This window comes from Manis javanica, chromosome X (assembly GCF_040802235.1).
Source record: "Manis javanica isolate MJ-LG chromosome X, MJ_LKY, whole genome shotgun sequence".
Taxonomy (NCBI): Eukaryota; Metazoa; Chordata; class Mammalia; order Pholidota; family Manidae; genus Manis; species Manis javanica.
In genome coordinates, this window is record NC_133174.1 from 100,952,343 (window position 1) to 100,969,151 (window position 16,809).

Consider the following 16,809-nt stretch of genomic DNA (forward strand, 5'->3'; position numbering starts at 1 on the left):
GTTAAAAAGCTCAGGGAAAGAAATCCCCTATAAGACCCTTCCTACTGCTTTCTGTTTTCATTACTTAAATTGGCCTTGTGCATTAAGATCATAGTTTAAATCTTAACATAATAACCCTTTCCCTTTGTATAGCATTTTATAGTTTATAAGGTCTTTTCCCATAACAGTTGTGTGATAGCGAGCAACTATTAAGGCCTATTGTTCCAGAGGAAGGAACTAATAGTCAGGGAGTCACACAAATTCTAACTGGCAGAGTTAGGAGTAGAGCCCAGATCCTGCACCCACAGCTACACTTTACCCCTCTGAGTATTTTATCACTCTCCTCACAAATACTCATGTGTACCCTTGTGATTTTTACTGTTCTAGGTGCATATTATACATCAATAGAAATTAAAAGGAAAAGCATTCATCTAAAGCAGTGATTTTGAACCCTCAGTGTGCCCCAGGCTCACTTGGGGGTGCTTTACACAAATAAATGATGAACAAAAGAAAGCACTGACGGCCAGCGCCACCCTTGGTGGGCCTGAATGTTGTCATCTGTGATGCAGCCTGGGCATAGCATTCTAAAAAGTATCTTCTTATGTGGAGCTGCAGTGAGAACCACTTATTTCGTGCAGTGGTTCTGAAATTTAATGTCCATAGCAGTCATCTGAGGGAATGACTAAAAAATGAGGCTTGCCAGATCCCATCCCCAGGAGGTGTGATTGAGAGGGTCTGGGGAGATGCCCAGAGATGAGCATTTGTAACAAGCCCCCAAGTGATGCCAACTGCCGGGGTTCTCAGCCCACCCTTGGAGAATCAGCATTCTAGACACTCATAATTCAAAGTTTCTCCAAGCGTTTAACTCAGTATGTGGTCTGAGGGCCTGCTTCACGTGGGTGCTCCTTGTTAGAAATGTGGCGTTTCAGGCCCCCGCACTGCATCAGAATCCTCATTTTCCCAGGTTGCTTATATGGCCTCATCCTTTATTTCCGAAAAGCCCAAAGCACCTTATAGACCCACCATCCGAGCTCCTGAGGAGGGGGATGCCAGGGTGGGAGGGGGACAGACGGTATTGTTTTTGTCATGATTGGCTGGGCACCTGAAGTTCAGTGTGTCCCCAGGAGCTAGGGTCAGCAGGCATGGGCCGCTGACATAAGTACCTTTGTTTTCCCTTCTGCATTCCATAGAAACATCCCATCCATATCCACAAAGTATGAGTTCCTCCTGAACTGTAGAATCAAAGCTCCTGCCTTGGGCTTAGCTTTAAGGGATGGACATATTCCTTACTGGCTCAGGGCTATGGAGCAGGGCTGGAGCCGAAGTTTGTATCCCTGCCTGTGGGAGGAACCTGCTAAGGCAGAGAAGCGGGTCCAGTGTTGTCTGATCCCAGCTGGCTGGTCATGCTGTACTATTTCCTCAGGAGATGGGTGGGGAGGGGAGGTGTCAAACAGATAGAAAGCTGCTTTCTTTCTCCATTTTCAGATCTAGCAGATTCCAGGTAGGGGTGACACACCAGAAAATATCCCCCTCGGCTCATAGAGGTAGTAAGCCTGGACTTGAGTGCCTCTAGCTCACAGCTGTGGCCAGTCCCTCCTTCAATCAAGGTGGTTGTGGTTCCTCTAAACAGGTCACCTTCTTCTCTCTTCCTAGTGTGGGACCTTCCCCCTAAGAAAGCCAAAGAGTCTTCTGGCAGAACCACTGAGCATGAACAGATGCCCTGATTCCCACTGTACAGGCTTGAAAACAAAGGCGCTAAAAGGCCTGTTCACAAACCTGGAAGTCCTTTAGTGGTGAGGTTTTTATTCGATTCATATTGCCGCCCCAAAGCTGCATGTCTCCACTAGGCCTGCAGAGGTGTCCTTGGCCGTTTCAACAGCCACAGCGGCAGCAAACAGTTGCTAACACTTCTTGGGTGCTTTCTGTGGGCCTGCCGCTGTTCTAGGTGCTTTACAGTGTCTAGCTTATTTAAGCCTCACAATAAATTTATGAGGCAAGGTACTGTCATTATCCTCAAGATCAAGGTCCCAGCAGGGTTGGTTTCCCCTGAAGCCTCTCTCCTTGGCTTGCAGACGGACACCCTCTCTCTCCCCCTTCACGTGGTCGTCTCTGTGTACACGCATCCATGCTGTCTCTCCCTGTGTCCAGATTTCCTCCTAACGAGGATACAAGTCAGGTTGGATTAGGGCCCACCCTAATGGCCTCATTTTAACTTAATTGCCTCTTTAAAGGCCCCATCTCCCAATGTAATCACATTCTGAGGTACAGGGATTAGGACTTCAATATAGAAATTTGGAGGGTGGGCATACAATTCAGCCTGTAATATCTTTACTATATACAGGAAACAAATCTAAAGGATTTTGGATCATCAGTCATCCTCTTATTTTCTCTCTCCTTTTTTCCTCCTTCCCTCCTTCCTTCCTTCTCTTCCTCCCTCTCCCCTTTTTCCCCCTCTTGCATGACAGATTTACTATTTTGTTACAAAATGTAATACTTTTCTAAATAAATGCCAACCAGCTTATCAGGATCATTTAAGTAACTTTCCTTGAGTTCTTAGGCAAGAACTCTGAAACTTTTTTGATGAGTTCTCTCTTGTGATTTCAGTCATTCTGGTAAACAGTCCTTGTGCTGTTTTTCTTCCAAAATGAAACTGAGGACAGCTCACAGTGGTGGCTGTATTTGCATGTGTCTTGGCCACTGGCTTTGGTCCAGTTATTGTAAGTGGCTGGGACCCCTCCTGGGGTATTTCTGGCCTGCAGGACTTTCTGCTTTGCAACCCTTTAGTTGAGCTCCGATTGACTTAAAATAAGACTCAGGAAGATAGGCAACTCTTTCTTAAGCCTCATGATTCAATTAAGCAGGAAGCCAGTTTTTGACTTCTATTTTGCCCTTCTTGGTTGTTTATTGTTTTAATCTTTTTTTTCCTTATTAGTGGTGATGAGGAAGCAAGGAAAATGAAATGAACTAATTAATGTGTGCCAGTAACACAAACATACATACATCCACATATATAAAGACAGACAGAGAGGGAGTTGGAAGAATTTCTCAGAGCCAGCTAAAGGATTTGGGATCATTAGTCAATTTCCATGAGCTGTACTCTGTCCTGCGAGTCATTGGCCCTGGCATTTGCAGACCTGCTAGAGAATGCCCAGGTCCCAGTTCCTCCTGGTTCTCTATCTTAGAAGCTGATGCCTTAGAAGACGGAACGTGTATTCCAATGGCCCATATTACAAGTAAGTGCTCTTTGGCACCAGGATTCTGGAGAAAGTCTCTTCTGGGCTTCAGATGAAGTGTCTTAAGGGCAATTTTTCTTGTTTCTTGGATGGAAGGAGGGGAAATGCATCATGGAACTATTGATTATTAGGTTAGCAGGGAGCCGAAAGCTTGTCTGGTCTGATGTGGTCTTCTAGAAGGGGAACTTGGATGATAAATGTCTTGCCTAAGAAGCTAAGGTTGGTTCCTGTAGAACCCAGATTTTCTGACTCAAACTTTAAAGCTGTTTTCCTATAGTGTGACTGAAATTGGTGGCAAGATTGAAACCCAGTGAGTCAAGATGCTGGAGATGCTTCTTAGTTTCCCTCCATCTAAGAATTGGGTCATAGGTTTCTATAAGATGAAGAGGACTATGGAGCCCCTTCCCAGATACATACACAAACACAATTTCGCATACAGCTTTAGGAGGGACATGACTGCTACCTCCTGTCTCCCCTCCCCCTTCCACAGCCCATCCATGAATCATGTATTAAGATTCCCCCCATCCAGGCTGTCAGTAGTCCACGGCTGGAAGAACAGATGTGCTGCCTAGTTCGGGTGCTCCTTGTTACACACAGTGCCTTTTGGCCTGCTACTGCTGCTGGGTTCCACCTATGCCTGTGAACTGGCAAAGAATGTCATCCTTTCCAGGCTATACTACCTTCTGGAAAGTGAAAACCAAGAGGTAGGAGCTGAGTGGGGTATCCATGGAACCTGGTCACATACTAGATTTTTAGTTATAACTCTTAACCTTGCAAAGTTGATGATCTGATCTGGCCCACAGAGTGAGGCTCTGTGCCTTTTGTCTTCAAACGCCCATGAGAGTTTCTTCTGAATGCAGACTATTCTGAGGAAGGGAGATAGGAAAAAAAAATTTATTTAGTCACTCTATCACCCCCCCTTGTCAGACTGAAGACTCTAGCCTGGCCCTTATTTGTGTTTGCAGCCATCTGTCTTTTACTAGAGTAATAATAAGAATGATAATGATTCTTTTCATCAAGCTTCTTTCTTCAAGGCCCAAACCCTTGAGTATATGATTATCTCATTATCATAATTGCCCATTATTGTGTATCCATGTTGATCTATTATATTTTTTCCTTTGTTTCCCTTTACCACCCCTCCCCTTTTGCCCAGTGCTTTTCCTCTGTTAGATGGTTCTTGGGAGTGTTGCTAACTCTCAGACTGAATGGAAGACGGTAGTAATGGTTTTTTCATTCCTGGGGTGGTCACCCACCACCCACAAGCATTATCTCAACGTTTTGGGGATGCAATTTTGCCGCTGACCCACCTTGTAGTTATCTTTGCTGCTTGGAATCTCTGCTATCACCAGTGTAAACAGGCTTGCTGATCTCACCCTTTGCTAATTGGCTCATTGAAATGTGCTAAGTGACCTGGAAAAGTTTTTTCTGTGACTGACAAATTGAGCTATTAAAAAAGGTATAATTTGGATTTTGGACCTGAATTAGCAAGTGAATGTCCCTTTGCTTTCCTGAGAGTACTTAAAATATAGAAAGCTTGATTTCAGAAGAGGTCTTAAACTTTCTGAAGAATTGATTTGGGCAGAACTGTGCCTTAACCTTCTACAAAAGCCAGTGTCTCTGATCAGGTGAATGCAAATTGTGTGAGGATGAGCAGAGTGTTGAGAAGAGTTGGGAGTTCTGAGTCCAAATTAAAGTCCAGGGATAACCCTAGAATATGTCTTAATTACTGCCTTTATTTTAAGATTAACCTTTGAGAGTCTTCCATCCTCCATGAATTCAGCCCAATCACACCAGTCAATCCAGATTTTTATTGAGCAGTTTTCTGTGTTGAGTATTGTGCTGTATGCTTCAGGGGATACAGAAGCAGCCAGGGTCCATTCCTGACTCCCAAGGAACTTGCAGTTTAGTTAGAAAAATAAGGTATAAATGCCCGAGAAATTATGGCAGTATTAGAGTCAAAATAATGAACAGGAATATCACTAGGCAGTTCAGACTCAGTGGGTAAATTATAATTGTCCTGAGTTCTAAGATGTGAAGAGGATTAATATTGGCATTTATTAAGCCCCTACCGTGGGTTGGATACTTTACATATATTATCATTTAATTCTCATAAGAAGCCTATTTTACCTATGGGGAAACTGAGGTTCAGGAGGTTAAATGACTTGCTCACAGTTAACATGGTTTGTAAGTGCACTTGGCACTCTAACACGCTGCCTCCTGGAGAGATCATTGGATTAGTGGCCCAGAAAGGCTTCAGTGAGAAATAAAGCCTGAACTGAGCCTTGAAGGATGATTAGAATGGGGATGCAAATTGCTGAGGAAGGAGGCCAGTCAGTGAAGGGAATGCCATGGCCAGGGCGTGGCAGTAGGCAGCAGCAAACACATTGAGATTCTGGAGAGCAGGATGGAGCTGTGAATTCCAGTAGTGTATGTAGACATTGCCACTTATCTGCAAATTACCAGAAGACATCCTGTGACACTACTTCTGTCACATCGTTTAGCCCTTACTCTGTTTAGGTTTATGTGCATTGCTTATCTTTCCCACTAGGGATGAGATTCTCCAGGTTCATATCCTGGCTGTGCCACACGTGTGTGTGTGTGTGTGTGTGTGTGTGTGTGTGTGACACTGAGAGAGGGAGGGAGAGAGGGAAGGAGGAAAGGAAGGAACTTGGCAAAGTTAATTAATTTGTATGGGCCTCACTTCTGCTGTCTGTAAAATGCTGGTGATAATAGCGCCTACCTCCAAAAACTGTTCTCAGGATTAAATTAGGTAAGATGTGTAAAGCATGTAGCACAGCACTTGGCAAATAGAAAGCCCCCCTCAGTCAGCATTTCATTGTTAATTATTAGTCTTTGATCCTCAGAAAAACCCTGTGAGGTGGGTATTAGCATCTCCATTTTACAGATTGGGCCTTAGAAAGTTTAAGTAGCTTTCACAGGGCCACACAGGAATTTGTAGAAGCGCCCTGAGAACTTGGGTCTAATACCAAAGCTCATGGTCTTCCTCTTTCCTAATTATTTAGATTGATTTTCAAGCATTAAAAGCAGATCAACTCATTGTAGGAACTTTTGTACAGTCTCTATTAGAGATTTGAGGGATTGATTATACTTACAGGATTAAAAAAAATAATGTATGGTTGTTGGAAAACCATTCAGTCAGAGGAGCCGAAAGAGAAAGCTAATCACTTCACCTCACCAATTTTTAATCCTATGTCCAGAGAGGCAAGTTGGGTTAAAAGTTTCTGTATCTTCTCATCTTTCTTTTTGCTTATAAATACAGATGAAGGTTTTCGTATTTCCAAGGTTATTGGTTTGTTTGGGTTTAAGTTTGTTAGACAAATGGCATTACACTAGAAACATTTCTCCAGTCTATTTTCCTTTAACCTAACAGTAGGGAATCAGTAATCCCTTCAAGGTATGGATATAGCTCATTCTTTTGTAGAAGCTGCTTAGCACTACATAGTTTGGATATTCAGCCTGTCTCCCAGGTTCTCAGCACTGCATGATTTATCCCTGGGGGCAAGGATAATGTCTCCTGTGGTGTCAGTCCCCTGCAGTGGTAGGTATCCACAGTTGGAGTCAATGAATGAGTCAACCAACGTGAGCGTCAATATTGCTCAGGGAAATCCTAGGGATTTCTTTCACACATGTCCTGAGGTCCTTGGGTTCGGTATGAAGACAGAGGGGACTCAAGGTGATACTTTTCTCAGGTGGATTATTTCTTAAACCACTTAAAGTAATAATAATTTCCTGATTACAGCAGAAGACATATTTACTGTTGAAAATTTGTCAAATACAGGAAAGTAGAAATAAAAAATAAAAACCACCACCAACGTAAAGGCGGTTATTTTTTAGTAATTAAAAGAAAGAGCACTAGGCCTTTGTGCCTTTGTCTCTACAAACATACAGATGTTTTCTTAACAAAAGTGTAATATATGTTCATAATGGGGAAAAAAAAAGCACAGAAAAACACCAGACTGAAAGAAAAATCATTGAGGTGTAACAACAGTTAGCATTGCTTGCTGCGAATTCTCAAAGCGTTTTGTCTCTGAATAGATGTTAAGAGTTCCTGTAGTGTAGTGGTCAGAAGTGCTGACCCTGGAGCCCCTTGGTAGTTTTGTGGCTGGCTCCTGTGCCTTTAGCCACATGACCTTGGGTAAGTTACCTCACTTCTGTGAACTCATTTGCTTTCTTGTGAAGTGGTGCTCAGATGAATGGAGGTAATCTGTGGTAAGTATTTATTTAGTCTACTGCCTGGCACATAGTAAATGCTTCCTAAGTGTCAGATGCTGTTGTTGCTATTATTCTATTCCTCTTATTATCTTAGAAATCAAGGGAGCTTCCTATTGGCGTGTGCTTTTTCCTGTTAGTCTTCAGAGCCTTGGCCCCAGCTGTTGGGTGATGCTGAAGTGAAGGGAGTTTTGCTTCTGAATTAATATTCTGAGTGAGATTAACATTCCCTGGGAGGCTTTCTTTTCCACATTGACTAATAGTGCCTTTGTTTCCCAGTTTGTTTGATTAGGGAACTGACCAGCCCTCTCTCCTCCCTCCTAACAGAGTTTTGCTTCTGAATTAATCTTCTGAGTGAGATTAACATTCCCTGGGAGGCTTTCTTTTCCACATTGACTAATAGTGCCTTTGTTTCCCAGTTTGTTTGATTGGGGAACTGACCAGCCCTCTCTCCTCCCGCCTAACAGGTGAATGAGGCCCACAACTGATTATTAGTTCCATTTGAATAATATGTCCAGACCTCTGGGTTTGTCAGTGAGGCCCAAGCCCCTGCGTGCGTGAAGGGAGTGGCAGCCTTTTTGCCTCTGGAGCTTGCCAGTTCTTCTTGGTTGTTTTCCTAGAACCAGATTAGAAGGAACAGTCCCTGGCTGGTTAACCAATGCTTCTTCCCCAGCCTTGAGTCTCTACCCCAGCAATGTTCCTTAGGCAATGAAAGCCTTATCTAGAGGCAATTTCACTCTCCATTAGGTGGAGCAGTGGTTCTCAACCCTGGCTGCGCGACTAGAATCCCCAGAGCAGATTTCAAGCAACCCCTGCCTTTTCAGAAGCAGCCCAGGTCATTGCAGTGTGCCGCCAGGGCAGCTCTGCAGTGCACCCTCATCAGTCCCTGAATGGCTGACTGGGCCTTGGGACTTTCAGCAAGTTAATGTCACCTTGTCAGGGGGATTGACATTTTCCTCAGTTCTTGTCCCGCCACAACAAAGAATTAAAGGGCAGAGACCAGTAGTGAAGCAGAGTATAAGTTTTATTTAAAGTTACGCAGTTAGAAAGTGCAGGCGTCCTCAGAGAGGAGGCTCCCTGAAAGGTTGGGGGTTCCTTCTTTCAAGGATATTTCAGGAATGTGACAAAGGGCTAGTGAGTGTAGACTTGTCAAGTGGTCCCAAGATGTTTATCTCTAGTGAGAGACACCATGTCTCCTCTCCTCTATTATCAGTCCTCCAGGTAATTCTACAAAATTAACTTAACACAAGAAATTCTACTGATCCATTTCCTTCCCAGGATAGCAACTTCCCACTGGGAACGTATAAGTTAAGACTGCCTGCCCTGCCCCTGGGTGGGCTGAGTTAGTCTGTTTGCTAAAGAGTATGTTAGGAATCTCACTTCCTAACTTCGTTGCTTTTAAAATGGAATCTTAGCTTTAAGGTGGAATCTTTCCTGTCCTTACTACACTGTTTATATCTAGGTGTAACTCCGGGGGTTGGGGTCGGGGGGAATCCCGAGGCAAAATACCTCTGAAACTGAAACCAGTCAAAGGAAAAAAGAAAATTTAAGAAGCCCACTTATTTCTTACAAGCAGTCCTCCCATCTCTCTTGACCAGGCTGCATCAGCAGAGTCCCACCCAAACCTCTCTGGTCCAGGGAGAAATAAAGTTTAAAATCCGTTTATTGCTTACAAACTGCAGTCCTGGGCCTTCTTTCCTGCTCCAGCAGAGGCAAAACCGGCCCTCCCCTCACCTACAAACTACAGTCCAGGGCCATCTCTCCTCCGGAAGAAGCAAGCCAGCCCCCCTCTTTAACTTCTCAGGTTCAGACACACCCTCGGTTGCCTAGGTAATTACTCTTTGATATGGAGATGAACTTCTCCACCCCTGAGGAATGATGCAAATGCACTAAAGCCATACTTCTCTCCACCCTTGAGCATCTGTTGATATGCAGATGTACTAAAGCCAGGAGAGATATTCTGGAAATATTACAATTTTATCCACAGCTGTGCTCGGATACTTTTATCTGGGGAATATCTGGATATTCCAAGTTACACCTGGCCTTTGGAGCTTCAACTGATTAACTCATTAACTCTGTGACTCTTTTCTGGCTCTCTAGTTTTATCTGGTTAACTCTTTGAGTCCCTTCTAGTGGGCCTTACTGGCCTTACTCTCTCTCTCCACCACATTCATATCTATATTTCTGCTTCACAACATCATTCATTGATCATGGGTTTCCCCATTTGTCATAAGGGGTTAGTAATGTTTGTGCTTTCTATGTCACTCATTGGTTATGATGAAAAGTAATGAAAGATAGCAAAGAAGAGGTAGCAAAGAGCTTCTTTTAGGCAGGAAAATAGATATGAGTGGGATGGAGAGAGAATTAAGGCCAGTAAAGCCCACTACAAGGGACTCAGAGTTAACCAGTTAAACCTAGAAACCCAGAAAAGACTCAGAGTTAATTACTTAATCAGATAAACCTCAAAAGGCCAGGAGCAACTTGGCCTCCTGGAATGTTCGAATATTCCCCAGATAAGGAAAAGTATCTCAGCACAGCCCATGTCTTCACTGTGTCAATTAGATCATGATATTGTGAGATTTACTCTACCCTGCTAAAAGGCCCAACTATAAACTGCATAATAAAGACAGGAAGATTCCATCTTAAAGCTGAAATTGCATTTTAAAACCCAAGAAGTTAAGAAGTAAGATTATTAACATATTCTTTAGCAAACAGATAGTAACTCAGCCCACCTTGGAGGCAGGACAGGCAATCTTGATTGATATGCTCCCAGACCAGGAAGCTACTATCCTGGGAGGGAATCAGAGCAGTAAATTTCTTTTGTTAAGCTAATTTTGCAGAATTATCCAGATGACTGATAAGAGACTTAATATCTCATCAAAGATAAACATCCTGAGACCACTTATGAAGTCCACACCCCTAGCCCTTTGTCACATTCCTGAAAAATCCTTAAAAGGGGGAACCCCCAACTTTACAATGCACTCCTCTCTCTGAGGTCACCTGCCCTTATGAAGTATGTAGCCTTAAACATTTTCTCTCCAACCTTTCAGGGTGCCTCTCCTCCCTGAGGTCACCTCCTGGACTTTTTCTGTCTTTAAGTAACTTCAAATAAAACTTTTACTCTGTTTCACTACTGTGTCTCTGCCCTTCAATTCTTTTGTTGGGGTGGGGACAAGAACTGAGGAGAATACCAATGCTCCCCTAACACCTTCAAGAGTTAAAACACAATGCGAATGAATGCTTGCCTTGTTCTTTCTCCCTTCAGTGACTTTTCCCTGTGGGGGCTTTAATTGAGATATAATTTACATACCATAGATGTATCCTTTGAAAGTCTAATTCAGTGTGTCTGTTTTAACAGAATAATGTCCACCCGCCATTACTATACTTAATTTTAGAATGTTCTCATCATCCCCAAAAGAAGCATTGTACCCATTAGTGGCATCTCCCTATTCTCCCTCTTCCAGGCCCTAGGCAACCACTGATCTACTTTCCATCTCTGTGGATTTGCCTCTTTGGACATTTAATGTAAATGGAATCATGTAATATATGGCCTTTTCTGACTGACTTCTTAGCATTAAGTTTCAAGTTCATCCATGTTGCAAATATCAGCACTCCATTACTTTTTTTTTCCGCATTCCATTTTTATGGCTGAATAATATTCCTTTGCACAGTATACCATTTTGTCTTTCCATTCATTCGTTTATGGACATTTGGGTTATTTTCACCTTTTGGCTATTGTGTATAATGCTGCTGTGAACATTCTTGTAAAAGTATCTGTTTGAATAGCAGTTTGGCAGTAGATTCCTAGAAGTGGAATTGCTGGATCATAGGGTAACTCCATTTTTAACCTTTTGGAGGACTGTCAGACTGCCTTCCAAAGTGGCTATACTGCTTTATATTCTCACTAGCAGTGTATGAAGGTTCCAGTTTCTCTGTATCCTCGTCAACACTTTGTACTGTCTCACTTTTTTATTAATGTCCTAGTGGGTGTAAAGTAGCATCGCCCAGTGGTTTTGATTTGCATTTCCTTGGTGACATGATGTTGAACACCTTTTCATGTACTTATTGGCCTTTGTATGTCATGTTTTGGGGAAATGTCTTTTTAAATCTTTTCCCATTTTTTATTGGGTTATTTGTATTGTTCATTTGTAAGAGTTTTTACGTACTCTAGGTACTAGACGCCGATCACATATATGATTTAAGATGGTTTCTTCCATTCTGTGGGTTGTCTTTGCATGTTTTTGATGGTGTCCTTTGGAGCACCAATTCTTTAAACTCTGAATTCTAATCTCTTTGATTTTTCTTTGGCTGCTTGAGCTTTTGGTGTCATTTCTAAGAAACTTGCCTAATCCAAGATCACAAAGTTTTATGACTTTGTTTTCTCCTAAGAGTTTCATAGTGTTAGTTCTTTACATTTAATTCTGTGATCCATCTCAAGTTTACTTTTATGTATAGTGTGAGGAAGGGGTCCAAATTCATTCTTTTACATATGAACATCCAGTTGTCCCAGCACCATTTGTTGAAAAGACTCTTTCCTGTTGAAGTGTCTTGGAACCCTTGTCAAAACTCAGTCAAAAAGAAAAGTAAGAGTTTATTTCTGGACCATCAATTGTATTCCATTGACATATATGTCTGTCCATATGTCAACTCCACACTGCCTTGAGTACTGTAGTTTTGTAGAAAGTTTTGAAACTGAGTCCTTTAAATTTGTTATTCTTTTTTCAAGATGATTTTGGTCTTTCTAGTATCCTGCATTACCATGTGAGTTTCAGGATCATCTGCAAAGGAGCCAGCTGGAATTTTGGTAGGGGTTGGTTTGAATGTAAATCAATTTGAGGAATATTGCCATCTTACCAACATTAAGTCTTCTAATCTGTGGACACAGAATATGTCTGTCTATTTATTTAGGTCTTCCTTATTTTTTTTCTAACTATCTTTTGTATTTTCTGGAGTATAGGTTTTATCACTTCTTTTGTTATATTTATTCCTATGTATTTTATTGTTTTTGATAATATTGCAAATGTGCTTGTTGTCATTTTCATTTTCAGGTTGCTCATTGTTATTCTGTGTAAATACAGTTCACTTTTCTATATTGATCTTATATCCTGCAACTTTCAGAACTTATTACTGCTAATATTTTTGTTTATGTGTGTGTATTTTTGAGAATTTTCTGTAGACAAGAGCACATTGTCTCTGAATAGTTTCTAGTCTGAATGTTGTGTTTTTCTTTTTCTTATCTAGTTGTTCTGACTAGGACCTCTAGTACAGTGTTGAATAGAAGTGGTATGAGTGGACACCTTTGTGTTATTACTCATCTTAGTGGGGAAGCATCAGTCTTTCATCATTAAGTATGATTTTAGCTGTGGGTTTTTCACAGATGCCCTATTAGGTTGAAAATGTTCCTTCAGTAATCTTTGGCAAATGTTTATTGTTGGGGAACTGAGGGTAGTGGGACGTTGCTTAATGTGGAGGTACTTAATCCTTCAGAATTTGGACTTGCTTAGGGTAAGAAAATGTCACTTCATCCTAAAGGTGACATTGTGATGCTTTAGGGGGGCTGAAAGTTATCTGTGTTCAAATTATAATATGGAATCTTAAGCATATTTAAAAGAATAGTCAAAGCTAATAGAGTTTCTGTTGAATTATAGTGATACTGCACTGCCATGAGGGAACTAGAGGGAAATAAATTGGTACTTCAGGGCTAGCATACAGTAGGAGCTCAATAAATGCTTATTGGATAGCTGGTATTTAGGGTAGGTGTATTAGCCTGCTTGGGCTGCCATAATAAAATGCCACAGACTTGAGTGGCTTAAACAGCAGAAGTTTATTTCTCACAGTTCTGGAGGCTGAAGTCTGAGCTCTAGGTGCCAGCATAGTTGAGTTGTGGTGAGGACTCTCTTCCTGGTCTGCAGGCAGCCACCTTCTTGCTGTGTCTTCACATGGCAGGGAGAGAACCCTCAAGCTCTCTGGTATCTCTTCCTATAAGGGCACTAATCCCAATATGAGGGCCTAATTACCTCCCAAATTTCCCACCTCCAGATACCTTCAGACTGGGGTGGGTGGAGTCAGGCTTCAATATGTGAATTTTGGGGAGACACGAACATGCAGTCCATAACAGTAGGCTGGAACACTATGCACCCCAGGTGTGGCATGGCCAAATTGGCAATTTTATGTTTCACAATAGCAAAGGCAGGAAATGGCAGGCATAATCAGGCATTCATGGTAATAGCTACCATGTGTTCATAGTCTACGTATGTGCCCAGAACTGTGCTACATTTGTTACTTCCCTCACCTCAGTTAATCCTCTCAGCAGCCCTGAAATGTAGGTGGTCTCATTTATGTAGAGGAGTAAACTGAGAGGCAAAAGGTTAAACAACCCACCTGAAGGCACTCAGCTAGTGAGTGGCAAAATTGCGAGGTAGAACCCAGGTTCCTATTTCTGAAGCCCATTCTCTTTTCCACTACACCACCCCACCTTCTTCACATACCCTGCAACTAAGCCCTTGCAACTCCATGTGTGGTTCACAGGCCAGCAGAATTGGCCTCCCTTGGGAACTTCTTAGAAATTCAGAATCTTGGGCTCCATTACAGACCTACAGAACAAGAGCCTGCATTTTAACAAGATCTCCTGGGGATTGGTGTGCACATGAAATTCTGAGAAGACGTGGCAAGAAAGATTAAGAGAAAGCAAAATGACTAATATATAGTATACAAAGGAGCAGAGGCCACTCAATATGTTTCAGCTGTTGTTCTGCTTCTGTTCTTTCCATTAAGGAGATCTGTCTTCAAACAGGTGTGGGTGGAACATACCTCATAAAGATGGAGATCTTCCTAGTCAGACATTCAGCTGCTGTAAAGGAGGCCTGAGCTATAGGACCAAAATTAAGATATTTTGCACTTTACTGTATATGTTTTACACCTCAATAAAAAAGAAAGTAAAGACAGAAAATGTTAGGACCTGAAATCTACTGTAGGTAAAATGAAAAACTCAGAGCATAAACAGGTGAGGTATACCTCAAACTGAGGTTGAATAGCTATTTTGATATTTGAAAAAGAGCAAAGGTTAAATTCTGGCAGTTCAAAATCTATGATATCCCATCTAGAATGGTCTCTAACCAAATTGAGGAACACTGTATGAAGCAGTTGATCTCTAGCCACATGGAAGGAGGACCAGGAGCTAGAATAGGTACCTCAAAAATACATTTAGTGAAACTCTTCCCATTTTTGTTTCTGTCAGGGAGCATTGTATATTTTCCTCGGTCCTTGTCCCCCTCTGCAGGAAAGAATTGAAGGGTAGAGACACAGTAGTGAAGCAGAGTAAAAGTTTTATTTAAAGTTACTTAAAAAGAGAAAAAGTGTGGGCGACCTCAGGGAGGAGAGGCACCCTGAAAGGTTTAAGTTTTATTTAAAGAGAGAGCAAGTGCACACTTGGTGAGAGGGCAGTGTGAGCTTCCTCATAGAAGAGGCGCGCTGAAAGGTTGAGATAAAATTTTAAGGCTACGCACTTACAAAGCGCGGGCAACCTTAGAGAGAGGAGCTCAGCTAAGGTTTAGGGTCTCAGATTTTATAGGTGGTTGAGAATTTTCAGGAAAGTGACAAACGGCCAGGTGTGAACCTCCCAAATGGTCTCAGAATGTTCATCTTTGGTAAGACATTAAAATGTTTCTTCTTTTTTTAACTTAACACAAGAAATATACTGCTTTGATTCCTCTCCAGGGTATCAGTTTCTGTCTGGAAGCATAACAATCAAGACTGTCTGCTCTCTGCCTCCAAGGTGGGCTGAGCCACCATCTGTTTGATTAAAATGCACTCTTAGCTTTAGGATAGAATTCTTACTGAATAAGCTGGACCTTTTAGCAGGTACTAAAGTAAATCTTACTATATTATGTTCTAATTGGAACACTGAAAACTTAGGCTCTGCTGAGGTACTTTTCTTTATCCGGGGAGTATTCAAACTTCTAGTCCAAGTTGCTCTTAGCCTTCTCAGCTTTCTCTTTTTAACTGGTTAACTCTTTTAACTCTTTTGAGTTCCTTCTAGTGGGCTTTACTGGCCTTACTCTCTTTCCACCCCGCTCATATCTGTTTTCCTGCCTAACATTTCCATAGGATTACTCAAATGTTAATTAAGGGAAGGCCAGGTTTATCTAGATTTTGGTAATTTCACTGAGTTGCTCATGACAACATAGAAAACTGTGGATTTGGTAATGGACAGGACAGTTAGTTAAACTAATTTAAGGGTTGATGGCAGCTTAGATGAAGACACAGATAACTGACTGAAGTGTCATATTTGCTGTGTCCTAAAGCTGGAAGGAAAGCTATGTTGGGTGACAGTTTCAGTATTCCAAAAGGTCCCGAAAGATACCATATGAAGAACAGAAAGGATATTTCATAGAAGGAAAGGTAAAGTTCAAATACTTGAGTTAAAAAATCAATTAGATCCCAGAACTTTAGTGCTCTGGGGTTTCTTGGAAATTTGTGATCCAACTGATAAAGCCCAGAAAGGGGTAATGATGGGGTTGTATAGCCAATGAAAGGCATCTCAAAGACCAGCACTCAGGTCTCCTCACTCCCAGACCAGTGAGTGCTCTTTCCACCTCCCCTGTTTTATAAGGACTGAATGGGATGATGATGTGTGTGTATGTGTTTCCCTACACCAGACAATTCTATGGCACCAGCTGGGTATCCTGCAATTTAACTCATTCTCACACTATCTGCCTGGAGGTAGCATCAGATTCCACAGGTCAGAGGCTCAGTCCTACAAGACTGCCCCCACTTCATATACCAATCGCAGGTACAAATTGTCAGCTGAGCTTCTGACCGAGATTCCCATGAACCCCTCCTCAGGTTCAGTGAACTTGCTAGAGCAGCTTACTGAAACCAGAAATGTTTACTTAAATCTACCAGTTTATTAGAAAGGATTATAAATTTACCAGTTTGTTTAAAAAATGCAGATGAACATCTAAGTAGAGTTCTGTATAGGGGCAGGGTCCAGAAGGGTCCCAAATGCAGGAGTTTCTGTTCCATGGAACTAGGGTGCACCACCCACACTGGATGAGGATTTATTAACCAACCCAGAAGTTCATCATCCTTATGGCCAGTTTGGTGGGCGTGGCTAAAATTCCCACCCTCTATTCAGTTTCTGGTGACCAGCCCCATCCTGATTCTCTCTAGGTGGCTCCACCCTAAATCATCATTAATTAACAGAAACAGACGATCACAAAAGTGGTTCCTGTGATTAACAGAAGACTTCTATCATTCAGGAAGCTGAAAGGGTTTTAGGAGCTTTGTGCCTGGAATGGGGACAAAGGTCAAATATATTTATTATTTCAGAGTCCCTTGGGTAGCAGTTGTTATTAGGAAGAAAAGA

The 16,809-nt window shown here is 42.0% G+C and overlaps 1 protein-coding gene across 24 annotated transcripts in view; it reads left to right on the plus strand.

The window, feature by feature from the left end:
- The window catches only part of TMEM164 (transmembrane protein 164), a 331,399-nt gene that overhangs the window by 115,683 nt on the left and 198,907 nt on the right, over window positions 1-16,809 (plus strand). The gene's annotated exons all lie outside the window — the stretch shown is intronic.